This window comes from Gekko japonicus, unplaced genomic scaffold (assembly GCF_001447785.1).
Source record: "Gekko japonicus isolate JY-2015 unplaced genomic scaffold, Gekko_japonicus_V1.1 scaffold132, whole genome shotgun sequence".
NCBI lineage: Eukaryota > Metazoa > Chordata > Lepidosauria > Squamata > Gekkonidae > Gekko > Gekko japonicus.
In genome coordinates, this window is record NW_015173677.1 from 842,602 (window position 1) to 868,706 (window position 26,105).

A 26,105-nucleotide genomic window follows, 5' to 3' on the forward strand; every position below is an offset into this window, starting at 1 on the left:
GTCAGTCCTGATAGGGTTGCCAACTCCAGATGGGAAATTCCTGGAGATTTGAGGGACGGAGCCTGAAGAGGGTGAGGTTTGAGGAGGGGTGGGACCTCAGACAGGTACAATGCCATAGACTCCACCCTCCAAATCAGTCAGTCCCTCATGGGGAACCACATGGGGAACCATTGTTGCCAATCTCCAGGTGAGGGCTGGACACCACTCGGAATTCCAACTGCTCTGCAGAAGGGAGGGCAGGCATCAGCTGAAGTCAAAGGGGCAGATAATGGAAGGTTGATGGTTAGCTGGGAAGAAGATGGGGTTTCCAACTCCAGGCTGGAAAATTCCTGGGGATCCTGGGTAACAATTGTTGCCAATCTCCAGGTGAGGGCTAGAGATCACTCAAAATTACAACTGCTCTTCAGGTAGCAGAGATCAGTTCCTCTGGAGAAAACAGTGGACTCTGTCATTATACCCTGCTGAGGTCGCCACAGCAAATTGACACTGTTTGCCCAAAGCCAGAGCACTCTCCCAGAGCCTCTTTCTAGATCTCGTATTTATTTCCACAACGGGCCTTATTCCTAGTATGTATGTATGTATGTATGTATGTATGTATGTATGTATGTATGTATGTATGTATGTATGTATGTATGTATGTATGTATGTATGTATGTATGTATGTATGTATGTATGTATGTATGTATGTATGTATGTATGTATGTATGTATGTATGTATGTATGTATGTATGTATGTATGTATGTATGTATATATATATATGATAGAAGAAACTGTGTATATATAAGAAAGTTCCCTCATCATAAAAACAACACCCAGACCTAACCCCTAGACCTAGAAACACAAAATTCGGGGAGAGTACTCCTACTATGATGTAGATGCTCAGTAAGAAGGGAATTTTTTGAAATTCAACCCCTAAGGGGCTCAAAAGGGGAAAATGTGCTCCCCCATTGCTTTCTATGTGGCTGCAAGGCTGCCCCACTCTCTGGTTGGTCAGCTGCAGAGCTCAGTGTTCTGAGGTAAAACAAACACACAAACAGTTACAGGAGACTGCAGAGAGCTCATGACAGTTAAGGAAATCAGGAATGGCCAGCGAGGAAACCAGGAATAGCCAACCACCTGTGAGGTGCAACAATGCTGCTGGCATACCCTTTCCAATGGCTTCAAACACACTCCCCCTCACCTCATAAACCTGACAGGCAGCTGTCTGTCAGGTGCAGCAGTGGGTGCAGGGTGCTTAAAGCCATCAGGGAGCCTGCCCCAGCAGTAACGCCTTAGCGATCATGCCAGCCCAGCCCCCACAATGGCTTGCAATTGCAGTTGTCTGTCAGCTGCAGGAGCAAGGGCAGAGAATTGAAAGCCATTGGGGAGGCTGCCCAAGCAGCATTGCCTTAGCAATCCTGCTGGCCCAGCAGGCAGGAAAAGGCAAACCACCTCTGTTCATCTCTTGCCTTGAAAAACCTGTGAGGTTACCATAAGTTGCTTGCAACTTGGCAGCACTTTTCATCACCACTACCCTGTTGCAGATGGGATGCTGAGGCTGAAGACGGCCTGCCAAACTCAGCTTAATGACAGAATAATGGAATCACAGGTTTCTGAATTCATATTCTTAGCGCTATACTACACCAACTGTTTGCCCCCATACCCTTAAATAAAGGCATCAGACAAAATGAATGGAGTAAACTAGGGCTTGTTCATTACAATATGAACTGCACATTAAACTCACACCCCCAATTGTGTGGACTCCTTAAATGGCTGCCTATTGGGTTTGCCAGCGTCTGAGTAACCCACCCCAGCTCCAAGGTCAACATGGCGACAGCCCATGCCTGCTTTTCCTTGCCTGCACCAAACTTTTGCAGAGAGATGTTGCCCATCAGCTTCATCCCCCACACTGTGCAGTGTAAGGATTTGCATATTGATGGGCTTAACCCCCACCATCCTTCTTGGACCATACAGCCAGCAGTGACCAGTTTGGATACCTCCTCCCCTCCCCCCAATGCTTGGATGTCTTAGGGTGCTTGCCAATCTAATTAATGTATAAGCATCTGACCCACATAATCCCAGTTAGGGCCTCACCAACCCCTCAGGATCAGGCCTATTTATAAAGCTCAGCCCCACAACAACAAATGTGAAGCAGGTGAAAAAGGGTCCGTTATCCCAGCTGATCAGATAGGAATCCATTATTATTTTTTGGCTTGGTTTCAAAGTGGCTAGTTAATCCTCTGTTGTTGCCGCAGGAAGAAAGGGTGGGGAGCTCTGCAGCAAAAAGTACACAAAACAATGAGAGAACACCTTTAAACAGCCTCCTGTTCTCATCTCTCTCACTGATTGAACTGCATGAGGAAGCCTTTCCTCTTTACCCATTGCCAGTGTCTTTTGCCCCCAGTTCTCTGGGTGGGTGGGTGGATGCAAACTTGCTACACCACTACTTGGGCAGAAACATGCTTCTGATGGAGGTTTGGTACAAACTGAGATTCATCAAGATGAATGTGCACATGTAGAGTCACCCGATTCTTCAAAAAGCTTCACCATCCAGTTCTTACAGTATGGACAGGACAGCATAGACTGAAGATTTATTTATTCATTTAGAAAACTTGTTTGCCATCTCTACAGAGAACCTACCTCAAGGTTGCTGACACAAATCTTATCTCTGGTCAACACCCACTTCAATTCTGAAGGTGGAGGTACAGACAGCAGGATTTGTGAGGAAGATCTTAGCTCATGGACTGGATAATATGGGAGGAGGTGATACTTCAAGTGCCTGATCCCAAACCGTTTAGGATCTAAAAGGTTAGAACCACCACTGTGAATTTTACCTGGAAACAGACTGGCAGCCAGTACAGCTCTTTCAGCACCAGATTGATCTCTATGATCAATGTATTTTTATTTATTTTTATCCCGCCTCCCCCACGAGCGGACTTAGGGTGGGTTAATGTATCCCACCGAAGGCAGTAGCTTACTTGCTACATTGTGGTCTAGCTGAAGTTTCTGAACAATTCTTAAAGGCAGCCTCACACAAAGCAGATTAGATTCATTTAACTTGGCTATAGTGATAGCATGGATCACTGTGGCCAGTAGGGATGGGCACGAACTGAACTGCAAAGCAAAAGTTGTGGTGAATTTTGCCCTGTTAGTGGTTAAGAAACAGAAGTTTGGGATGGGTTCACCATCAGGAACTTCCATGAACTTTTGGAGCCATTTGTGTGGTTTGTGGATCCAGCAGAAAAGGGGGTTTAAAGAGACTCCATGTCCCTTTAAACCCCTGCTTCCTGTTCCCCATGAAAGCCACAAAAACAGCTGATCAGTGGGGATGCACTCCCTGCCACTCAGCTCTTCCAGACTGTCTTCTGTTGTCCCTTTAAACTTTAAACTTTAAAGGGACAGCAGAAGACAGCCTGAAAAGGCTGAGTAGTGGGAAGCAGCCACTCAGTTATTTTTCGGGCTTTCTTCAAATCCCATTTAAAGTGACTGTGATCTCTTTCAACAAGGTTTGCAGGGCCACGAACTGCACAAACCAGTTTGGCTTGTGAATGAATCTCCCAGTTCAGTTCATGATTCAGTTTTTGGTTCAGCCACGCACCACAAACTGAACCACATTTTCCTTTTTCATGCCCATCCCTAGTGACCAGATCATCCTTTTTGAGGTATTCCCATAGCTGGTATATTAGCCAATGCTGGTAAAAGGCCCTGTCTGCCATGGAAAAGACCAGAGCCTCCAACTGTAAGTTAGGTTCCAGCAGCATCCCTAAGCAATGAACCTGCTCCTTTAGGGGGAGTACAACTCCCTCCAGAACAAATTGACTGCTCACTTTTCAAGCAGCTTTTTCATTGACCAACAGCACCTCCGTTTTGCCTGGACTGAGCTTTGGTTTATTGGCTCCCATCTATCCAATTACCTTCTCTGTGTACCCGTTCAGACTTCCATGGGCTCATCTCCATATTGATTCTGTTCCCCATAGCCTGCATACATGGTTAGGGGAGCCACATCCAGCAGTGGAACACAAATTCTCTAGAAAAGCTTGCTCTGCGAGTACCAATGAATAATAAAGAATCAAACCCTCTCCTCCACCTCCCTAAGAAGATTATAATAATAATTAAGCACCATCAAGTAGAATTAACTCATGGGACCCCTCATGGGGTTTTCAAGGGAACAGATGAGCAGAGGTGGTTTGCCATTGCTTTCTTCTATATAGCAACCTGGGCACTCGGGTTTTAAAAGAAAATTATTCATTGGTGTGCACAGAGTTTTGGAGTGATTTCCAGCTGAATATCTCTGTGGGTTTGTATTAGCTCAGATCAAGTGATAATCCAGGGTTTAAATTGCAACAGAAACAAGCTGTAGGTTAGTCTTAATAATTAAAAGGATCAGACCTCATTCACCTCATGCAAGGGGGAGGGAGAGCAGAGGTTTAATCAGGAAGAAAACCACAGGCTCTTGAGTTATTCATGAAGGAATATATGCCACAATTGTCACGCCATGACCTAACAGCATGGATTTAGCTGTCTTGCTGCCAGAAGCAGTTTGCCCTTGGGGACACTTGAGGGCATTGCCTTGCTCAGAAAAATCTTTCCAAGAAAGCTCAGTTGAAATTCAAAGAAATTTCACCAATTCTAGATGTCATTCACAAAAGTTCATTGGTTGACACAAAGTTTCTGTGGGGAAGATTCAAACTGGGGCTGCTGCCCTACTAGGGCTTTTCAAGATGAGCTTCTATAGTTCAGTAAACATAGGGCTAACAGAGCAGTGGAGAGCACACTGAAAACAACCTTGAATAGATATTTCATGTTCTCTGCATTTAAGTATTTTGCTCTATAGTTGCAGGAGGAGAAACAGAAAAATAGTTTCTCTGTTTAAACTACAAGTGGCCAAAGAGCATATGTTACTAGTACTCTTAGGTAAAGGTTTCCCTTGCTCGAAAGCCAGTTGAATCTGACTCTAGGGTTGCAGTGCTCATCTCCATTTCAAAGCTGAAGAGCCAGCGCTGTCCAAAGACATTTCCGTGGTCATGTGGCCGGCATGACTAAACACCAAGGCGCACGGAACGCTGTTACCTTCCCACTGAAGTGGTACCTATTTATCTACTTGCAATTTCTTGCTTTCGAACTTCTAGGTTGGCAGGAGCTGGAACTGGAGACGGGAGATCACTCCATCATGCGGCACACTCGGGTCTCGAACTGCTGAACTACCGACCTTCCACAGCCTGCAGTTCAGCGTCTTAACCACTTGAGCCACCACAGCTCCTATACTAGTATCCTTACTAGTACCCTAATTCCACTGGAGTAGTCATCACATATGGTAATCTGAAATATCTGAAGAAGTGGATTCTTCCTCCATTCCACTATTCCAAAACAGTTTATTCAGTATTCCTATTCCAAAAAGTGTTAGACTTTCATCTGCCACATAGCTCCTGTTTGTTTTTAAAGGTTGGCAGCTCTGGGTTGGGAGATCCCTGATCTGAAATATCCGAAGAAGTGGATTCTTCCTCCATTCCACTTCTATTCCACTATTCCAAAACAGTTTATTCAGAATTCCTATTCCAAAAAGTGTTAGACCTTCATCTGCCACATGGCTCCTGTTTGTTTTTAAAGGTTGGCAGCTCTGGGTTGGGAGATCCCTGTAGATTTGGAGTCAGATCCTGGGGAGGGCAGAGTCTGGGAAGGAAACCCAGCAGGGATGTGATGCTATACAGTGACCCTCCAAAGATGACCTTTTGGGGGGAGAACCGACCTCTATAATCCGGAGAGCCGTTTTAATTCCTGGAGTACCCCAGGCTCCATCTCTAGGTTGGCAACCCTAGTACTACCAGATTTAGGCTTCCTAGTCCTATACGAACCTACCTGATCACTGTGGTCATCTTCAGGGGTCTTTCTTTGGGTGTCTTCCCACCTGAGGCTAGATGGGTGGCATCCTGAGAAGGGCCTTCTCAGTCATGGCACCAAAACTATGGAATTCTCTCCAGAGGGATTTGTCTGTCCCATTTGATCATTGTCTTTCACTAGTGGGAGAGGACTAAGTTGAGAGCCTTCAGCGCTGGAAACTGAGTTTGTAGGCGTGGCTTCAATATAAGTCCAGTCTTGAGAAAGGATTACCGAAAAGTTTGTGTAACCGGTACATCTTCGACTGTTTTATTTGAATTGTGGACTATAAATATATCTACAAGCAAGAATCTTGTGTTGATATTTTGTTTGGAAGCGGGAGGAGTGTTTACCTTTAAGAACGGACTGGCAGAGGAACGGCTTTTTTTCTCCAGTGTTAAGTGAATGACTGCTACTGTTTTTCACTGGAAGTCCTTGCATATTCACTTTCTGTGACTGGCATGACAGCCCCCAAACTGGAATGATGCCCCTTGGGAGTAACTCTAACCTCATAAATCCAATCATCTCCAAACTTTGAGGGCAGTTAGATGAGAGTCAGCCAGAGATCCCGTACAAGTTTGGTGTCTCTAGCACGGTATGTGTGTGTGTTCTACTGCATCACAAACTGGTTCGGTTCACATGAAGTCTTTTTGGTTCATGGTTCGGTTCACGAATCCACCACAAACTGAATCTCATTTTCCTGGTTCATGTCCATCCCTAACTATCACAAAATCTAAAAATGTAAACAGCACCACCTGTAGTGTGTTTGCTATTTTATGCCCTGTTCTAAGGGTTTAATAGTGGCTTGCTCTTGCATATCAATCTCTTCTTTTAACATAATGGTCTGTCATTCATTTCATTAATTTTCAGATCATGAACAGTTCCTATTTGAGACTTATTTTGCATATAACACCCTTGGAACTGAGCTCTTTTCCCATTCTTTCCATTGTGTTATTCTCCAGATCTTTAAATAAGGCTCCAAAGTTGTCTGCCTTCTACTTACTGCTTCACATTTCTTCTCCTGATTTCCCGAGTAACCTAGCAAAGGACTGTGCAGAATAAATGAATCTGCCAAATGCTGGCAGGTTGCAGTCATTGGGGTTATAAGAGGAATACTTCAAGCCTGAACTTGGATTGTGTGAACCACTCCCCCCCTTCCTTTTCTACATTGTCTATCACCATGGAGTTCACATGGTGCCTGTCTAGGTCAGAGAACTGTTCACAGTAGTCTGAGTGAAAAATGTTCTCAAGATTACTTTAACAAATGGTTTCTTTTGTCTTAGGAGTGGCACCTAACCCAAGGGCTCCATTATCAGCCTCCTCTTGGCTATGTGGAAGTAATTAATTTCTCTTCAGGGGCTCTTGTTGAGAGAAATGTTCAGCTGGGGATGCTTTGGTTTCAAGGCTGGGTTTCCAGGGTTTGATCACTGTACAAAATGGATAGACTGTAATTTGAACAGAAGACAGACAAATAAAGCTGTTCCATCCATTAGTTCCCAGTTGTTGTGCCAGCATCAATTATGTATTGATTGATTGGAGGGGTTTCAATTTCCTGTAGTTTATTTCATTCTAACACACCCTTGAGGTTCCCTCATGGTTTACTGGGCGGGGGGACAACTACAACACACTGTTATTATCTGTCAGTCTTAGCTGCACATGGTAATTGGAGAATAACAGTAAGACACTCTCAGAATATCTGAAGCAACAATTGCAGAAAGCCTCTGGGAAGAAGCAGAGCTGTGCATACTGATTGCTGTAAGAAATATTTTGTATGTGCATAAATGAAAGGAAATTGATTTCTCCAACCTGTCTGCTTTTTACAAATTAAGAACATTTGTGAAATTTATTCTACTTCTTGTCAGCTATGCTGCCATGAAGGTTGGGGAGTTTGGTCTGTATCTAGTTAACTGCTATTGCTTTTCTTTCAGGTTAATTGCTACTGCATTCCTTTCTGTGCACCAAAATGGTTATCTATACAGATGTGCAGAAGGGTGTTGTGGTGTCTGGGTTTTCCCTAGGTGTCGTGGGAGAGTGTTCGTTCTCAGCTTCAGCTACCTAACGGTCTCTAAGCTTTATCCCGCACGCGAGAGGGTACCTAATTGGCCAGTGCTGTGAGGGGGGTGCATACGAATACCCTATATCCTATTATGCCCATGGGGCCATCGCCATTCTTATCAGTGCCTATGTTACTACATCTATAGCTCTACAATAAAAGTATAACCATTCCTTAATGCATGTACTTCGTTGTTGGCTGTGGGTTCTGACACTTCTGCTTTCATGGGGATGGACAAAGAAATTTGCAGGATACTGAAATGCTTCATTCTTACTGGAACTCCTTCTGAGCATTCACTCCCAGCTTCTCTCAGCTCAGGGTTCAGACATGGGTCACCCCTTTTCAGTTTTAGGTAACCCACTGTGAAATTATTTATCCCTTAATTTAATTATTTATAACCCTCTTTCCCCCCGAATGGAGGCCCAAAGCAGCCTACAATATCATTTTACCCTCCTCCATAGTATCTCTTCAACAACTTGCTCAAAGTAACCCATCAAGTCCCCATGGAGATTTCCCAGGTCCTAATCTGACACTCTAACCGCATAGGGTTGCCTGCCCTTGGCGATCCCTGGGAGCAGTAGGATTGGTAGAGACTGCTGGATGTCAGTTTCTGTTTCAAAACAGTGATATGATAATCTAGGTATTTTCGAATCTTTATGTTAAACACATATTCCTAGAGTGTCCTGCTGTCATTTCCTATTTTAGAAAAGGAAGTGATGCCCCAAATAATTTCCCCCGTTTCCCTTTCCCCCTCCATTGAGCAAAGGCAGAGGTAGGGTTGCCAGCCTTCAGGTAGGGCCTGGAGATCTCCTGGAATTATAACTGATCTCCAGGTAAGACAAATCAGTTACCCTGGAAAAAATGGCTGCTTGTAGGCTGGACTTTATACACCAACGAGGCTGGGAGGTAGACACTGAGAATTGGTGACTTGGCAAAGGCCTGGTAATGAGTTCACTGCAGAAGTAAAGGAGAATAGAGACTTGATGGTTCAATCTCTAAGCCACTCCATAAGGTATAAACATTAACAAACAAAAATTATGGGCAATCCAATCATAGTTCTCTGGCTGTCACGTTTAATTTGGTCCTGAGATGATAATATGCCATCGTTCTCTCATCTCATCTATAACTCTTTGTCCCCGAGGAGCCAGAATTTTTCCACTGATCATTTCACTGGCCTACAAACATTGTTTAGATAAATTATCAGTCTGTCTTATTTTTATCTTACCCTTCTTTCAGGAACTCAGAATGGTATCCTAAGTTCTCCATGCCTTTGTTTCCTCCTCAAAACCACCCAGGGCTTACACCAGACTCTAATTTTCTGCTTATTTAGCCATAAGTCCTTGAGCCAGGCCTGGCAGAAACCCCCAGGTGACTTGTTACCATGTGACTTGCATGTCCTACCCAGGCCCAGCTGCTTGCCACTGTTCAACAGCAGTTACCCCACAAAACTAGTGTGGTGAAGTGGTTAGACTTTCTGACTATGATCTGGAGACCCTAGTTCAAACCCCCACTCTGCCATGGGATCTCACTGAGTGACCTTGTGCCAGTCACACTCTCAGTGAAACCTATATCTTTTTTAAAAATGAAGAAAATGCAGCCTGGTGCTAAAATCATGGTATAAAAGAGTGAACCCTAAAGCTAAAGACTCCCTTGCCAAAGCTCAGTTTCTCAGTATGATCACAGAGATTTCAGTGGCTACCCACAGGAGGCGAAAATATACACCAAACATTACAGTGAAAACTCTAATCCCGCTGCCAGCACTGCTGTCTCTGGGAACTGGAGTTCACATTAAAATGGCAACGATTCTTGTTAGAATAGCTTGACACTGCTTTGACAGACTGGCAAAGGAAATCTTAATGGAGGTACACAGTTCTGTGGAAAACAGGGGGTGTGGGGGGAAATGCTCATTAAGATGCTACCAAAAAATGAGAAACAAATGAATAATGCAAATTTAAAAACAAAACCAATAACTTCAAGCTTCGTAATGTAGCTTTGGCCATTGGCTTCTCTCTTACTTACAAACACATTGAATATTCTGCAACCATCAACGACCTCATTTGAAATGAAGTTGTTTTGAATATACAGAGGTCAGAAGCATTCTATAAAGGTGAGAATATCAGAAAGAGAAGTGCTGTGTGCTGGCATTAATATGAAACCGGGTTTCTACTCTGCAGATTAGTATTACAATAAGAGATATGTGAAAACCATACATGGGCATTACTATATAATGAATGGATATAGCTGGTCATTGGATTGGGGGGGGGAAGACAAAAATAGATGGTCAGGCAGGTTTCCACTCCCAAATTGGATCTTAAAATTTTTCACCCATATTTCAAACTATAAATATATTGCCTGCTCCATTCCCTTCAATTGAGCTAGCAGATAGTCATGTACAAAAAACACACACATATGGACCTTCTCTTTTGATGGAAATAGATGAGGCACACCAGAGTCTCTACTCCTATAAAGAACAGCTGCATCTAAGGAAATTATGCATTAAAACAAATAAACAGAAAGAATCAAGGTTGGATCAAGGTCTCAAACAGCAGAGACACACACCTGGATGGTCATAATCTCACTGGTAGCAAGGAGTTAGCATTAAAGAACATTGGTGCATGTGTCTACAATCCATCTGGCTTGGTAGCTGTTTGAAGATGCCCAGGGTCTTGGACTCTGGAGTAGAGGCAGCCTTGCACCCAGGGAGCTTACTTGCAAGGCAGAGCACAGCAGCAGTTTCTTCCAGATCAGGAGAGCCAGGAGGAAGGAGCTGTCCTTGTGAGGCAGAGGCCATCTGGGGGTTTGACCAGGTGCAGAGAATAATAGAGGGATGGGCTAGGACTAAGGAATGAGAGAAGTGGAAAGAAATAGGTTCTAGCTCAAGGGGATTGGATGGGGAAAAGCAGGAAGGGAAGAGCTGGGATTGGAGAGGGGGATAAAAGCAGAGCCTGTGAGGCAGGCCAGGGAGGAGGATTTAGGTGTTCAGTTGACAGGATGCTGAAAACACCTGTAGGCAGTGGAATAACCCAGAAAGTAGTTCCTGGGCAGCTCCTGAGGCTGGAGGGAGTGCAAATGGGACAGAGCTAGAGAAGGAGCCCATGGAACACCAGGCGGGCAGTTGCAGTAGCTCAGGTAGCTTCACAGAAAGTATACTGGAGTGCATCTGTTCACTCTGCTCAGCAAAGTTTGAACACTTCTTCCAGTCTATGAAACCTTCAAATTAAGTGGCTTTTCTGTGGAAGAAGAGCCACTTAAATTGGAGGAAGGAATCTTAGGCCAAAGGAAGACTTCAAATTTTGTTGAGCAGAGTGTGTGGGTCCACTCTAGGGACTAAGAGAACACGAGAACTTTAACAAGCTCCACACCTATGGAGTAGCTACTTTGGGACACCTGCTGCTGAGAACTCAGGTTTCATAGAATCTCATTTTCAATTCTGATCCAGAGGCAGGAAGGGGAATGTTTGACTAGCTGTGCATTATAAACTGACCAAATTCATATTTTAAAACCACTCTTCAAGAAGTTGCTACATTTATGATTTCTTTTGAAGATAAAGGCCAAAAGGACCAGTCTTGTCACAGTGGGTTCCTACACCATTGAATAACAAGGAAACACAGTTTAAATGTATGAACTGATCAGTTCATTGCTGAAACTTTTACAAATGTAGCAAAAGCTTCCTTGAATGCCTCTTTGTTCCAGCTTGCTATGTATCAATACTGTATATGCTAAATCACTAAATCTAATAGTGGCATCCTGGTTCCTATATGGACAATGGGGCCAGGCACAATGGTCAGAGAGGGTTCTGCATATCTGGGGAAATCAGATAAGGGAGACTCCTCTAAGTCACTGTTTCCCAGACTGTGGGTTGGAACTGAAAAGTGTGTCATGAAGCCTCTGGAAGTGGACTGCAGGCCAGCCCTCCCTACAGGCCACTCCTGCTCTCTCTCTCCTCTTCCTCCTTGCCAGTTTCTTGCCTCCCCCTCAATTAACAACAATAATGAAAGGGGGGGAGCTGCTCTGCAACCAGTAACTTTATGGTAGTAGCTGGAAGAAGGAAAAAATGCCAAAGAAAAGTTTGGAAGCTGTTCAGGGGTACATGAAAACCAGGGTAGAAGAGAAAGAGCCATCTGTGTGCATGGTCTCCATCTCCAGCAGCAGCCTGATCTCTTGCCCAGACTGTTGCAGTAGCTCATTGCCTTGTTATGGGAGATGTACTGCATGGACCCCCTTCCTGCTAACCCCTTCACTGCCATCTATCATCTTCACACATCCCTTCAGCCTGGTGTTTGTGAGCATGCCTCACCAAACTCTGATTCTGGCCCCACTGCCAGAAGAGAAGGAGATGACAGAGGGAGGCCTCTGGTCTCAGGGACCTGACCTCAGGGGGAGCCTTGGGAACTCTCAACTCAGAAGAAGACTCTATGAATTGGTATAGTGAAGATATGTCTGTTGTAACCATATTAGGGAAAAATGTTATATGGATATTTTGTATTGGTTTTTCATTGCCTCTTGGATATGGAACATGTAACAGATTAAGGTTAATGTTTGTGTTTTGAATGTTATTGTTGAGTGTTATTATTAAAAATTTAATTAAAAAAAACAAAAAAAAGAAGAAGACTCTATGCTATAACCCGTTCTCCCCACATGTGACGTGTTTTATGGATGGACTTGGTTGCTGTGATAGAGACCTCTTTATTTCTCTGTTTGGACGATCAGTAATGGGTGGGTTCAATCTTTCCTCTTATTGCAGTTCAGGCACTGATGAGGTTCTACATGGAATGTAGCCTCCATATGCAGTGTACTTTGGAATGCCAGCAATTTATAATGGGGGCAGCTGTGCCCTTTGCGCAATGTTCGTTGGTTTCTCAGAAACACCTGGTTGTCCACTGTAGTAAATGGGATACTGAACTAGATGGGCACAAACGTTATAGTTCCCTTAGGGCACCAAAAAGTCATGGGCCAGCCCTGGATGGGTCAGCATACTGAAATGGTTGTCACCACTGCCCCAAGGAAATTATTACAGTCAAGTGGTTAAGACGCTGAACTGCAGGCTGTGGAAGGTCAGTAGTTCAGCAGTTCGGGACCCAGGTGCCGCATGACTGAGTGAGCTCCCGTCTCTAGTTCCAGCTCCTGCCAACCTAGCAGTTTGAAAGCAAGAAATTGCAAGTAGATAAATAGGTACCACTTCGGCGGGAAGGTAACAGCGTTCCGTGCACCTTGGTGTTTAGTCATGCCGGCCACATGACCACGGAAACTTCTTCAGACAGCGCTGGCTCTTCAGCTTTGAAACGGAGATGAGCACCGCAACCCTAGAGTCGGATTCGACTGGCTTTCGAGCAAGGGAACCTTTACCTTTACCTTTTAAGCATGCAAATTGGGCTTGCAGTGAAAGGAGCCTTGGGAACTGGCCATCAGCACTGGCCACCATACAGTAAGCAGTGAGCTGCTGGAATGGACCTAATGCTGGCTTCAAAAGTCTTGAGGAGCAACAGCAGTGGAAGTTAAAAAAAAAAGGCTGTAGCTGAAGCTGCAGCAGTGAGACTGGGCCAGGCAGTAAAGTGAGAGGTCCACATTGACATTTCTACCTTCCCTCCTTTTCCTGTGGAGTCCCATGATGGGAACAGGAAAGGTGGAGCTGTGATGTGATAGTATGGGATGGAGCACAAAGGGGAAGTGGAAATGAGGAAGGATTAATTTGAGTTTGGGAGGATGGAGGAGAAAAGGAGGAGGAGGTATGGGGGGCTGAAGGCAAGGGCTGGAAGACAAGTTGAAGCAAAGGGGTGCTAAAGAGGCAGTTGAGATTGGAAGAGGATGTTAAAGTGGGGAACTAGGATATGGAAAGAAAGGAAGGGGTGCTGCTATAGGGATGAGTAAAAATTACTGTCAGTGAGACTATGACCATGCAGAAGAGCATCTTGACATGCCTTACCTTATCATGAATGATACTTTTCAGGAAGACATTCATATTTCCCCATTTCTTGCCTCCATTGTGACTATCTCCATTCACAAGGCTGATATGATCAAGTCCATCCAATAGTTTGAATCTAAAGTAGAAGATACAGGAACTTGTTATCAGCGGAGGGCACTTTATAGCAGAAATTATGATTCCCTGAAGCTCCAAAGGCTAACAGAGAAGATGGAATGAAATCTCCAAAACGTGTAGTTACTTAAAAGATTATACCATTGCATTTTAGAAACACAGTATAATCTTTAAAATTGTGTGTCTTGCTTCTTTATTGCTTTTTAACACAACTTGAACACATTTCAACCAATGTTCTCTCTAAGCTATGGGGTCTTGTGAGCAAAAAATGTACTTTGTGAGTTACTGGCATTAAAGTTGTGAGCGAACAATTTGGTTACTGCATAAATTAGTTTGCTCTAGAGTCATTCTTTTTGAGCTAAGACAAAAAATGTGTGAGCTGGAGGCTAAAAAACTGAGCTAGCTCACACTAACTCAGCTTAGAGGGAACACTGACTTCAACTGCTTTCTGTTCACAAAGGAAAGGTGTTTCTTCCCCCAAGGAAAGTGGGGCCATGACTCATTGAGAGCCCTATTTGAGGTCCCACACTAGGGGAGAGCCAGGAGGGTGATGGGCCACCATGTTGGCCATGACCAGAAAATAGGACGGGCAGTAGGGATGGTTGATGGCAGCGGTGTGAAATCTTGGCCCTCCCTTTTCAGGGTATGCCTATGGCTGGGCGTAAACTGGGCTTGAGGAAATGGGAGGGACCACTGGGGGGTTTAAAGCACTCAGCGCCACCCAGCCCTCCTCACTTGGCTGTGTGGGACTGCTTGCCCACTCAGTCCTCCTTGTGTGTTAGTGCCAGATTGGGAATGCTTGTAGGGTTAGAGGGTAGTCCCACTGGGGGTTGTATATATTAGGAGTAGTGTGGGGTGATGTTTTATTATTTATGTTTTGTTTCATTTCTTTGTCACAACTTTATGGCAGTATCAGCATGGGGCTGGATCCATTGTGGAAAAGCAGCCTGCATGCCATTTTCATGGCAGATAGGGATTCCTGTAAGGGATCCTGTGGTGAGGGTCTCAAGGGCATGCACAGCATGGGGCTGCCAATGGGTTACCCTCATGCTCAGGTGGCAAGGGAGACCACTTAGTGGCAATCACCCCTGTGGAATCCTGAAAGCTGCCATTCCAGTGGGTTTCCCACCCCAGTCAGCTGGCTGGGTGGGAAGGGGTGCACCAACTGGCAGGTGGGGGTCAGTCAATACCAGATCCAGGAGACCCATACTGTGCCAGTGCTTCTTACAGCTGTAACCAATAAAAGTTGTGGCCATTTTATTCCACATTTATTCTGGAAAAAACACTGTGTGCAATGTTCCCTCTAAGCCGTGGAGTCCTGTGAGCAAAAATTCTACTTTGTGAGCTACTGGCATTAAAGTTGTGAGCAATTTGGCTCCTGCATAAATCAGTTTACTGTGGAGCCCTCCTTCCTGAGCTAAGACAAAAATATGTGAGGTGGAGGCTAAAAAACTGTGAGCTAGCTGACACTCTGAGTCAGCTTAGAGGGAACACTGACTGTGTGGTTGTACTATTGACGGTTTGCTTTCAAGGGGTCATCGCCTTCACTGCCCTCTCCCCTCGATAGGTGCTGGTATTGCAAGAAAAATACTGTGGGAAGGGCAATTTGGGGGCAGACAAACAAACACATATGGTGATCAAAGGGTTAAACAGCTGCTTCTCACTTCCTACCAGCCCTTTGCTAATAATTATAACCTTATTTGGATACATATGCTTTTTTTAGAAAAAGAAAGAATTACACTTAATGAGCTGTATTTATTGACTGTGAACTGAGATCTTCAGATGGAATGGGACTTTCCCCCCTACAGCCACACCTCCAGCCATGTTCCTGTATGGTACTATAGGGATCATGTAATTGTGGAGTAATTGTGAGCTAGGTTTATGAAGACACGGTTGGGTGAACCCTGCTGAATCTTTGGTTTTAGATTTGGGGGAGGGGTGTCAAAGAAACCAGGAAATAATGTTGAGGAGAACTAGGGTTGCCAGGTCTGGGTTGGAAAATACCTGGAGACTTTGGGGGTGGATCCAGAAGAGGGTGGTGTTTGGGGAGGGGAGGGGCCTCAGCATGGTACAATGCTATGGAGTCCACCCTTCAAAGTGGCCATTTACTCCAGGGGAGCTGATCTCTGTCATCTGGTGATCAGTTGTAAAAGCGGGAGATCTCCTGGCCCCACCTGGAGGCTGGCAACCCTAAGGAGAACACAGACTTCACTCTCTCATTTCAGTGTAGTTATGCAGGAGAAGTATGTAGTCTTGGTGCAGTCTTGTAGTCTGAACTGAAGAAGGTATAAGAGTTCCAAGCATTTTCCTAGTTGCTGCACCCTTATAAACTGGCTCAAAATGACTTCATAATTACATGAATAATTTATACAGTGCTTTGTAGGAACAGAGGTCTGTTCTGGCTTATTAGGAAAGGGGCTAGGTTTTGAAGAGGAGTCAGGGGTCTTGTGGATTTCATTAAAGTTTCTTCAACTTTCCCATCTTAATTTGAATGCTGTTCCAAACCCTACAAGCCCAGGCCTCCTGGTTCTTGTTTAGCACAAGCTTAAGGATGCTCACAATTGATATATTAGCAGTCTGCTTTTCAGTGTTTGGGAACAGAGAAAAATAGTGAAACAAAACTCTAAGGCAGCAGTATCTCTGGAACAATGAAAAGCCTTGGGTAAAGAGGGTGAAAAGAGCAAACCAACATGCCTTGTGATCAAAGTGGCTTTTTTCTGTACTTGATTTCTCAGAAGGCAATGGTTTGGGTTTGTTTTGTTTTTTTGACATTTAAAAATCTACCCTCATTGTGTTGAAATAGTCATGTCACCCTCTTGGGATTTTAATGTCAAATAGATGCCACCAACTGTTATTTTCAGTTTTCCGCAAAAGTGACAATCTATGTGGCAATGTCATCCAGACTGGTCAGTGATGCTCTGTAGCATTTTTCCTTCTGCAATGAGAGTGAAACAAGAGGAGAACATATATGGTGTTTTTAAATTAAAAAAACAACAACAAATTTTGTCATTTTGGTGAGTGGTTAATGAAAATCACTCTGGGTACAATTTCAGGAAGTGCACCTAATAAGTATAACAGACAAGAAGAGGGTAGTAATCAACAGCTGAGGCAAAAATAATATAAATCAAAGAGGTGGAGAAAATGGTTATCAAGAACTATAATTCTTTCTCACTCTCTCACTCTCTCTCTTTCAAAACACTAGAACTCTCAAACACCTAGTGAAGCTGATGGGGAAAAGATTGAGTACAGTCTTTTTCACACTCAAAGAGTTAGTGGCTTTTTAAAAAACTAAATAAATTCATGGAGGACAGGTATCAATGGCTATAAGCTACAATGACTGAAGGAAACCTCCATGGCCAATTGCAGCAACACTCTGAACAATTGTTCTGGGGGAAGATAACAGGCAGGCTTTGGCCTTCATCCCTTGCTTTAAAGCCTTCTAGGACCATTTGATTGGTCATTGTATGAAGCAGGATGCTGGACTTGATGGGCCACTGGACTGTTTCCACACAAAATATTTATTCCACCCTGCCTCTCAAACAGGAGTGGAGCTTTTCAGAGCATCCACATATCATTTTCTATGTGTGCTCTTTCCATAGTCGTATGTGGTTTCCCATGCTCTGCTCTGATTTCTACTTTACTACTGAACATAAGAACATAATGTTAGAGAATAAGCCTGATATTTGCATAGGCTCAGAAAGCTGTACACTTTAGGTCACCTGTTGTGATGCCACACATAGAGTGTGCCTACACGTACCTACATATAAATAAGGTTTCAGCTACACAGTTACGCAGCCTGGTGAAGAAGCACAAACCTCCATTATGGTCATGTACTACCCATCACCTGCTTTGTTCCTGAGCTGGAATTTCCTGCCATATGGACATTTGGTTATCAATGGAACTGGCCAGCTTCATCAGCACTACAATGAAGCATCCTGACGCCTAGATTTCACACCTGTCCAGATGCCATACTTCAAGTAAGGTTTTAGGTTACAATATTGGCCACCCCTCTTAGGTAACCTCCCCTTCCCACATGCAACCAATAGGATTGTTTTTTGGACGAACTAACAGGTAGGTGGGTCAAGAGGTTGGCACAGTTACCACCCATCTCTTGGACCCCCTAAAAAAGGAGGGAACCAGTCACCTGACTCCTCCTAGCTAGCATTCCCCCCAAGATGACCCCTGTCTGCTTTTACTCCTCTTGAGTCCCACTTGCTATTCCCAACCCTTGCCTCTACTGCCCACGCGTTTCGGCTGGTTCTGGTCATGTGTGAATTCCCTTTGTTTCCATTTCTTCCCCTCCATTCTTCATTAGAACAACCAAGCTTCAAGACAGGTAAGTATCGCCTGTCATCACCCCTACCTGCTAATGCAACTGTGCTTATTTCCTACTGTAATTCTTAGGAACTTGATTGAATGTGTGAGTGCATCAGTATTGTTTGTATGAGATATATTTTTAAGTAAAAGACATCTATTTTAACCACAACAGCCTCAAATCTTTTACTGGTAACCTTTGGTGGGATCAGGACCTTGGTATAAATTGGCAAGAACCCATTTATAAATTGCCAATTGCTGTAAATAAAGCAATCTGGCTAACAATAAGAGAAGCCAATGTTGGATCAAGTCAATGGCCCATCCAGTCCAACACTCTGTCACACAGTGGCCAAAAATACCAGGTGCCATCAGGAGGTCCACCAGTGGGGCTAGGACACTAGAAGTCCTCCCACTGTTGCCCTCCCATACACCAAGACTTGTCCTAGACTGATAGTTCCGATCGATAAAGGTAAAGGTTTCCTTTGCTCAAAAGCTAGTTGAATCCGACTCTAGGGGGTGGTGCTCATCTCCGTTTCCAAGTCGAAGAGCCAGCACTGTCCGAAGACTTCTCCATGGTCATGTGGCTGGTATGACTAAATGCTGAAGCACACGGAACGCTGTTACCTTCCCACCAAAGCGGTACCTATTTATCTACTTGCAATTTCTTGCTTTCCAACTGCTAGGTTCCATTGTACTGATCTACTTTACTCTGGTCCTTCCAGAAACATCAAAGTGGATTTCTCCACAATGGTAATGGGAAAGTACAGACCTGTGAACCCCCTCACCCACATCTGGCACCATTTGTACTTGGAATTACAAAAGCAAATAGACCAAGGGATATCTATTCCAAGTTCAGCCATCCATTAAACCTTCTCATGAGTCAATCCAGGCAGTGAAGCAGGTAGCAACTGCACTAAGTAAGACTTATGTTGCTCCAGGAGACCCAAGCAAGCAAACAAGGCCAACCACCACAGAAGAGAGCAACTCATTTTCTCTTATGCAACAATTTGACATATTATAACATCACTCTGTAATAGGGACATCATTCTACCTTTGAAAAACTGCATCAAACCACTTTCCCCAGCAAGGAGAAACAATCATCACCACAAGATATGGATAATGGGAAGCTACGCATAACATTATTTCTTAAATACTGGAACTCTCTAAAAACACCCTGAAAACATTAGACATGAAGAGTTAATGGGCATTTGTGTCAGCTAGCTGCCATAGAAGACTGTGTACCAATAGTCCTTCAATTCTGGACAGTGAACTTGTTCCTGCTCTATCATGGCTTTAATAAAATACTACTTTGTATAAACGTGTATTGGACTTATAGCTGTGGGGGACCGGACATTTTGGGATTGTAATTTTGTCAATTGATGCTGCTTAGAGGCTGCAGCTCCTCTTTGTTGTCTTGCAGAATTATGTATCCTTCTCTCTGATAAGTGATCTTCAGGTGAAAAGTGGGTTTTTTTGTATATATTCAGATTAGATCTAATTTTTAAAAGATTGTATTAAAAGTCACCCTGACTTGACTTCCAGCCACCAGCCCATTTTGACTCGGGTTTTGAGAATGCATCACCACAGTGGACTAAATCCTGTCTTTTAACACACTGTCAACTAAACAAAAATTTAGGCTGAAAATCTGCAAAGGCAGCTGTGCCTGGCTGTTGCCGCATGCTGGGGTGATCAGTTGAGCTAGCCCTTCAACAGCTTAAAAAAGGAGAGAGAGAAAAGCCCACCCTAGATCTATTCTTACATTTCGCTGAACATATTTGTTTTCTGATAACGTTGACTTGAATAGCTTTGTTTCTGCTGTTTACAATTTTTGCTTGAACCTGAGTGCCTTAAAGAGCAGCGGCAACCTCCCTGCCCTACTCTTATAGCCCTGTGGTGGCTCTTTAAACACTGAGTTAGCTTTTTGCCCAGTTATCACTGACAGGCATTGATGCATAATTCATACCAGAAACTACTTACAATGTGGCAGATTGTTATTATGCAGAAGCCTGAGGAAGTGTAAACATATATCTAAGGAAGGCCAGGCAGACTTCACAGGTTTCTTCCAAAAGCAAAGGCTCATCAATAAACATGAGGAGTAGCCAAAGTGTGACCAAGCACAAAGGAAACACTCTCGCATAACAGCCTTATTGTAAAGTACAGCAAATGCAAGAATGTGTGGATGGACACACAAACAGTGTTTAATTGTAAGATTAATTCGGCATTCTGTTTTCTCCTGTAATATATTGAACGTGTTACATGAATCACTCCATTGACATCCTATGTTAAGCTTGAGCCGAACAAAGGCTCCTCTGATGTGAACTCCTATTGGTCGCTCTGCAACAGTGACCAATCAGAACTGCCACTACTCCCTGCGAGGGAAGTAAGCTCATTGGTCTTTATCCAAACAACCTCATTGGTTGATTATTGTAAATAGGTGTGGCTATGTTAGCCCGGGAGTGTTTAAAAGGAGCCTAGCTCCCAATTGTTTCTTGTTCTGGTTATGAATGCGTTTAAGTGCTTGTTCGTTACTTCAATAAAGCTGAATCACTTCTTGCTGAAATCACTCTCCGATCCTTGATTAATTCGGCATTCTGTTTTCTCCCATCATCTCTACAGGCCTTATTAAATCGTCTCATTTTCTCCCTATGGCTTCATAAACTGACAGTGCAATCCTAAGCAAAATCATGCCCTTCTAAGTCTGCTGACTCAAAACATTGCCACCCTGTTAAGGACTGCACTTTTAGTTGCCCATAAGACAGTAACATGGACTACCTTTAGGATAGTCTCACCAACCTCCAGAACCTGTAAATCATGAAGATCAATTTAAAATCATCTAGATGTGACTTTTACCATCCCACCCCCAAATCACTGTATTTTGGGAAGGCTGAAAGACAGCAAATTAAAGATCTGAAGTCTCTGTTGGAGAGGTAGTCAGTCGTATTGTAGGAACATGCACATGCAAAAAGCCAATTGCACCATGTGGCTAGGAAATCATACAGTGAAGCAACCTGTTGATCACCGATGAACAGATCAACAACCTTTTAAACTGGCTGTCGAAAAATCAGGTGCCTGTTTGCAGCCAAATTGGCAGGTGTTCATCTATAATCTGTGTCTCAAGTGTGGAAATCTAAATCCATGAACCAAGGCCACTAAACAGATTTTCCTGAATACTTGAGGCACCCTTCTAGTTTGCTGAAAAATCTGAGAACCAGTTTGGTGTAGTGGTTAGGATTGTGGACTCTAATCTGGGAGAACCAGGTTTGATTCCCCACTCCTCCACATGCAGCTGCTGATGTGACCTTGGGTCAGTCATAAATTCTTGCAGAGTAGTTCTCTCAGGAACAGTTCTCGAGAGAACTCTCTCAGCCCCACCTACCTCACAGGATTTCTGTTGTGGGGAGGGGAAGGGAAAGGAGTTTGTAAGCCACTCTGAGACTTCTTCGGGCAGTGAAAACAGGGTATAAATTCAATCTCTCCTTCTTCTAAAAAAACACATTGGATGGTAGAATTCCACCCAAAATAAAAAGTTTTGCCTGTGCACACACAGACAATACACTTACTTTCTTTGGAGCTGGCAGTGTTGGTGTCCAAGAGTCACTCTGGGCCCAGTCGCATCAGTGACAGACCCTGGGAGCCACTCCAGGACTTGCTGCATCAGCTTCCAGGAGCACTCTGGGACTGGCTGTGGCAGCAGCATCCAGAAGCTGCTCTGTGCCCAGGTGCAGCAGCATTGGCGTCTGGGTGCTACTCCAGGCCTGGAATCCACTTGGAGAGGCCTCACCTGGATATTATGCCATAAAACTCACCCCTGTAGAGCCATTTTCTCCAGGGGAACAGATATGTGTCATCTGGAGTTCCACTGTAATTCTGCAAGTTCTCCAGGCACCACTTGGAGGTTGTCAGCCCTAGGCCTGGAAGCAACCTCTAGGTGACTTGGTAATGATATTACCTGATTTGCATGACTCAACTATGCCTGGCTGCCACCCTACGAAAGACAGTGTTGTATAAGGTTAGAGTTCCAGACTAGGATCCTGGAGACCCAGGTTTGAATCCCCATGCTGCTGTGGAAGCTCACTGGGTGACTTTAAGCCAGTTACACACACTCAGCCTAACCTACCTGACAGGATTGTTCTGAGGATAATATGGAGGAAAAGAGAATGATGTAAGCTGCTAGGCTGAGGATAGTATGGAGGAAAAGAGAATGATGTACGCTGCTTTGGGTCCCCATAGTGAAGAATGGTGGGATATAAATAAAGTAAATAAATAATAAATGTAGCTGAAGATGGGGGCAGATAAAACATAAGTTGTTTGCTAGATGTGAAGGAGAGAAAGAAGCAGGGAAAGATAAGGGAGAGGAATTCATGTGTAGGGGGATACAGGTGAAAGTGAAGTCCCCCCCCCAAGTCCTTCCAGATTCCTCCAAATGTGACTGGGCCAAGCTCAGCTGGCACTATACAACAGTGCCATAGTTCTTCTGGGTTGAGGCTGTTCGGGAGGGAAGGAAGGAAAGCTGAAGACAGAGGAGCAGATAAAGGTGGGTTGGCAGGTTGGTTGGCAGGAGAAAAGGAAGTAAGAAAATGAAATAGGATATGGGAGCTTTCAGGAAAGTGAAAGAGGACATGAGGGGAGGGAAACAAGATGCCTCCTCCCAAGTCCTTGTGGGTCCCCCACTTGTGCATCCCTAATTTACATCTACTTTTTGTTGAAATTGCTCTTGGATTCCATGACAAATGATGGACTGCTATATTTGTCATAATGGACAAATGTTTAAAGACATAATAAAAAAATCCATTTGCAAATGCTAGAGTTATTTCTGCTGTTAAAAAAGAAAGAGCAACATATCAAATAACAAATGAACCGAGTGAAGGAATAAAGTAATCAGATATTCACTTATATATGAAGTGTGATTTGTATTTGAGAACCCCCTTCATCTTTGTGCTCCTTATTTGCATACTTACATAAATGTTTACTTCATTATTCATAATTCTTATTTTGTGCATTCATGAATTCATAATTTTCTGTTTTGCATTCATTTTCCATCTTGTCAATTGAAACTCATGAATTGAAACTTGTTTATATAGCTTGTGGTGAATTAACCATGTGTCACATCAAGCACCGTACCAGTAGAAACTAAATGTCTGCTTTCATCTTATTCATAGTTCTGAAAGCAAATTAAATGAAGTGAAACTGTCAAAGCAAATTAAAACAAGTCAAAATTCTTACAAGGTATAAACACAAATGGGATCACCCTGAAGTCACAAATTTTGGGGCTGTATCTAAGGAAGTTACAAATAAATCTTTCTTAGAATGAATGGACTTGAGGATCAGCCACTTAATTAATTGTATGTGTGCATGTCTAGTGTAGAAGGTAAAGAATTCCTGTTCCTGTCCCATCAGGTTTTGGAATGCCATTTGGAATGCCACTCGACAAATGAAAAGGTGTGGTCTACCTATGTTATAATTCATTATTATTTTTTAAAAAAATTGTTTCATTTATACCGCACCTTTCTCTGCAATGGGGACCCAAACTGGTTTATATCCTATCCTTCATTTTATCTTCACAATAATCCTTTGGGGTAGTAGTAGAAAAGAGCAAGAGTCCAGTAGCACCTTGAAGACTAACGAAATTTGTGGCAGGGTATGAGCTTTCGTGAGGCACTGCTCTCTTCTTCAGAGACCTTTGGGTTAGGTTAAACTGGGAACATGTGACTGGTCCAAAGTCACCCAGTAAGCTCCCATGACAGAATAAAGATTCAAACCCTAGTCCTACACTTTAACCACTGTGCTACTCTGGAAATGAAGTTTGAATGTATAGTACTTTGAGCAGAAATTTTTGCATACTTGCTTATATACACAATCAAGCTCATCATGCGGTCTCCTCAGTGGTAAAACATTTGAGTAAGTGGTGATTAGGCATGCTGAGAACTTCATCTTGCCAGGTGAACATACCTTCTGTGAAAGCCAAGTCTTGCCATTAAGTGAGCTACGGATCACTTGATATTGTTCTCACTATTTGCTGCCCAACTCAAGCACTGAGTCAGGCAGCTTTGCAACTGCTTCTGGATCTGAACAATATGGGAAATCAAATTACCATTAATGTTGCTGTTGCAGAGAGACTCAGATGAACCCCAACTGGTATGAGAGAGTGTTTAATTCCATGAGCCTTGATTCTTTGTTTAAACCATTATGGCAGTATGCAGCCGTAGCAGCAGGTGAATACATACTTGACATACGCCCTGAGCCGGCCCTGCTAGGAGGGCAGGGTAAAAATCTAATGAAATAAATAAATAAATACTTGACAAACCAAAGCTACTGGCTACACATGTACTTCAGTGGAAAATGATCTAGTGAGCTGTTCCCAAGTAACCTCAGCTGCCTCCCCAACAGTGAGCTCCACAATTGTAGTAGGAGCCAGGTTGACGCATTTGAATGTGCCTAGAGATGACTCCTCTGAAAGGGGGCTTGCCTGATTCCCTTTGGTGGTGAACTTGGACTATGTTCCAAACAAAATGTCTTGCATGCTGGGGGTTGCCTCCTTGAATCCTGATATGGAACCAGACTGTAAAATTGGATTGATTAATTGGATATCCAGAAGATGTGTGTTTAGAAGGCTTTTTGAATCAGATTGTAGTTTTTAGTCCTACTGAAATAAAATCATCATTTAATCATAGAACACCTTCATTCAACCACCTTTTCAGCTCTCTTTTTTTGTGAATTGCTAAAACACTGATAAAACACTCGCATCAAGATTCTTTTTATAAATTACTTTACTTTAAAGGAGGGGTAGTGATACTAATTTGCTCTGCACATGTATTACTAATGTATGGGCAGATGGTGCCCATCACAGATGGGAGGGTCTGGGACATTTACTCCCATTCGTTTCCTTCCCACATCTACAGTGATGCCTGCCTGTATGCCAGCATATACAAACAAAACATTTGCTCATGTCTGGCTAGTGGAAGATTCTACCTATCCTGGGTTAGATGGGTGGTACTTGCCTCCATTCTTTCCCAGTATGAAGTGCTGTCTAGTTAAAGTCCAGAATGTAGGAGAAAAATATTTGTTCCTGTTGCTTAATGGCAAATACATCCATGAGGCAGGACCATATATTGAGAAATAGGAGGCAGTTCACTTATACCGAATCAAATGAAACCCCTTCTTTCAAGGGACTGTCGTAAACAACAACTAGGAAAGTTAGATTTATCAACTTCATCTTGATTGACAAGTTCTGTGTACATCTTTTGACTGGTAAACACCCCTGTTACATATCTACTTAGTCACTCTCTTTGCCTTCTTCCTCCTCCCCCTGATCTTATGTTACTCTAAATCATACAGAAAGGTACCAGAATAATGAAAAGAGTAATATTTACTCTAATATTACCAAATACCATTACTTTTACAGTTCAAATTAGTTATATTAATTATATGAAAAATGGCATGCATTTTGTTCAGATTTGAGTAATTACCATATACTGCCAATTTCTGTTGTCCTTATGTTGTTCCAGGGCAATCTTGTAACAGCAGTAGTAATAGCAGGGTCATCTGTTCAGTGTAGGCATTCACCTCTAATTCAGGATGATAGATGACCACCTCAGATGACTGACACTGAAGCTAGCATCCCAGTGTTACTCTGAGTATACATATAAAGTGGGGAAATACCATATATAGCAGGTTTCATAAACAACTATAGCATAGTTTGGTATCTTTTCCAAGCAGACTTATTTTTCAGTTAAATCACATGCAAGAATTTAAGCTGAGCACCCATATGTTGTATAGCATTTACACTGAAATATCCTGCAGGGAAAGTCTGTGACATTTTTACAAAGGGTTACATCTTCAGTCATTTAAAC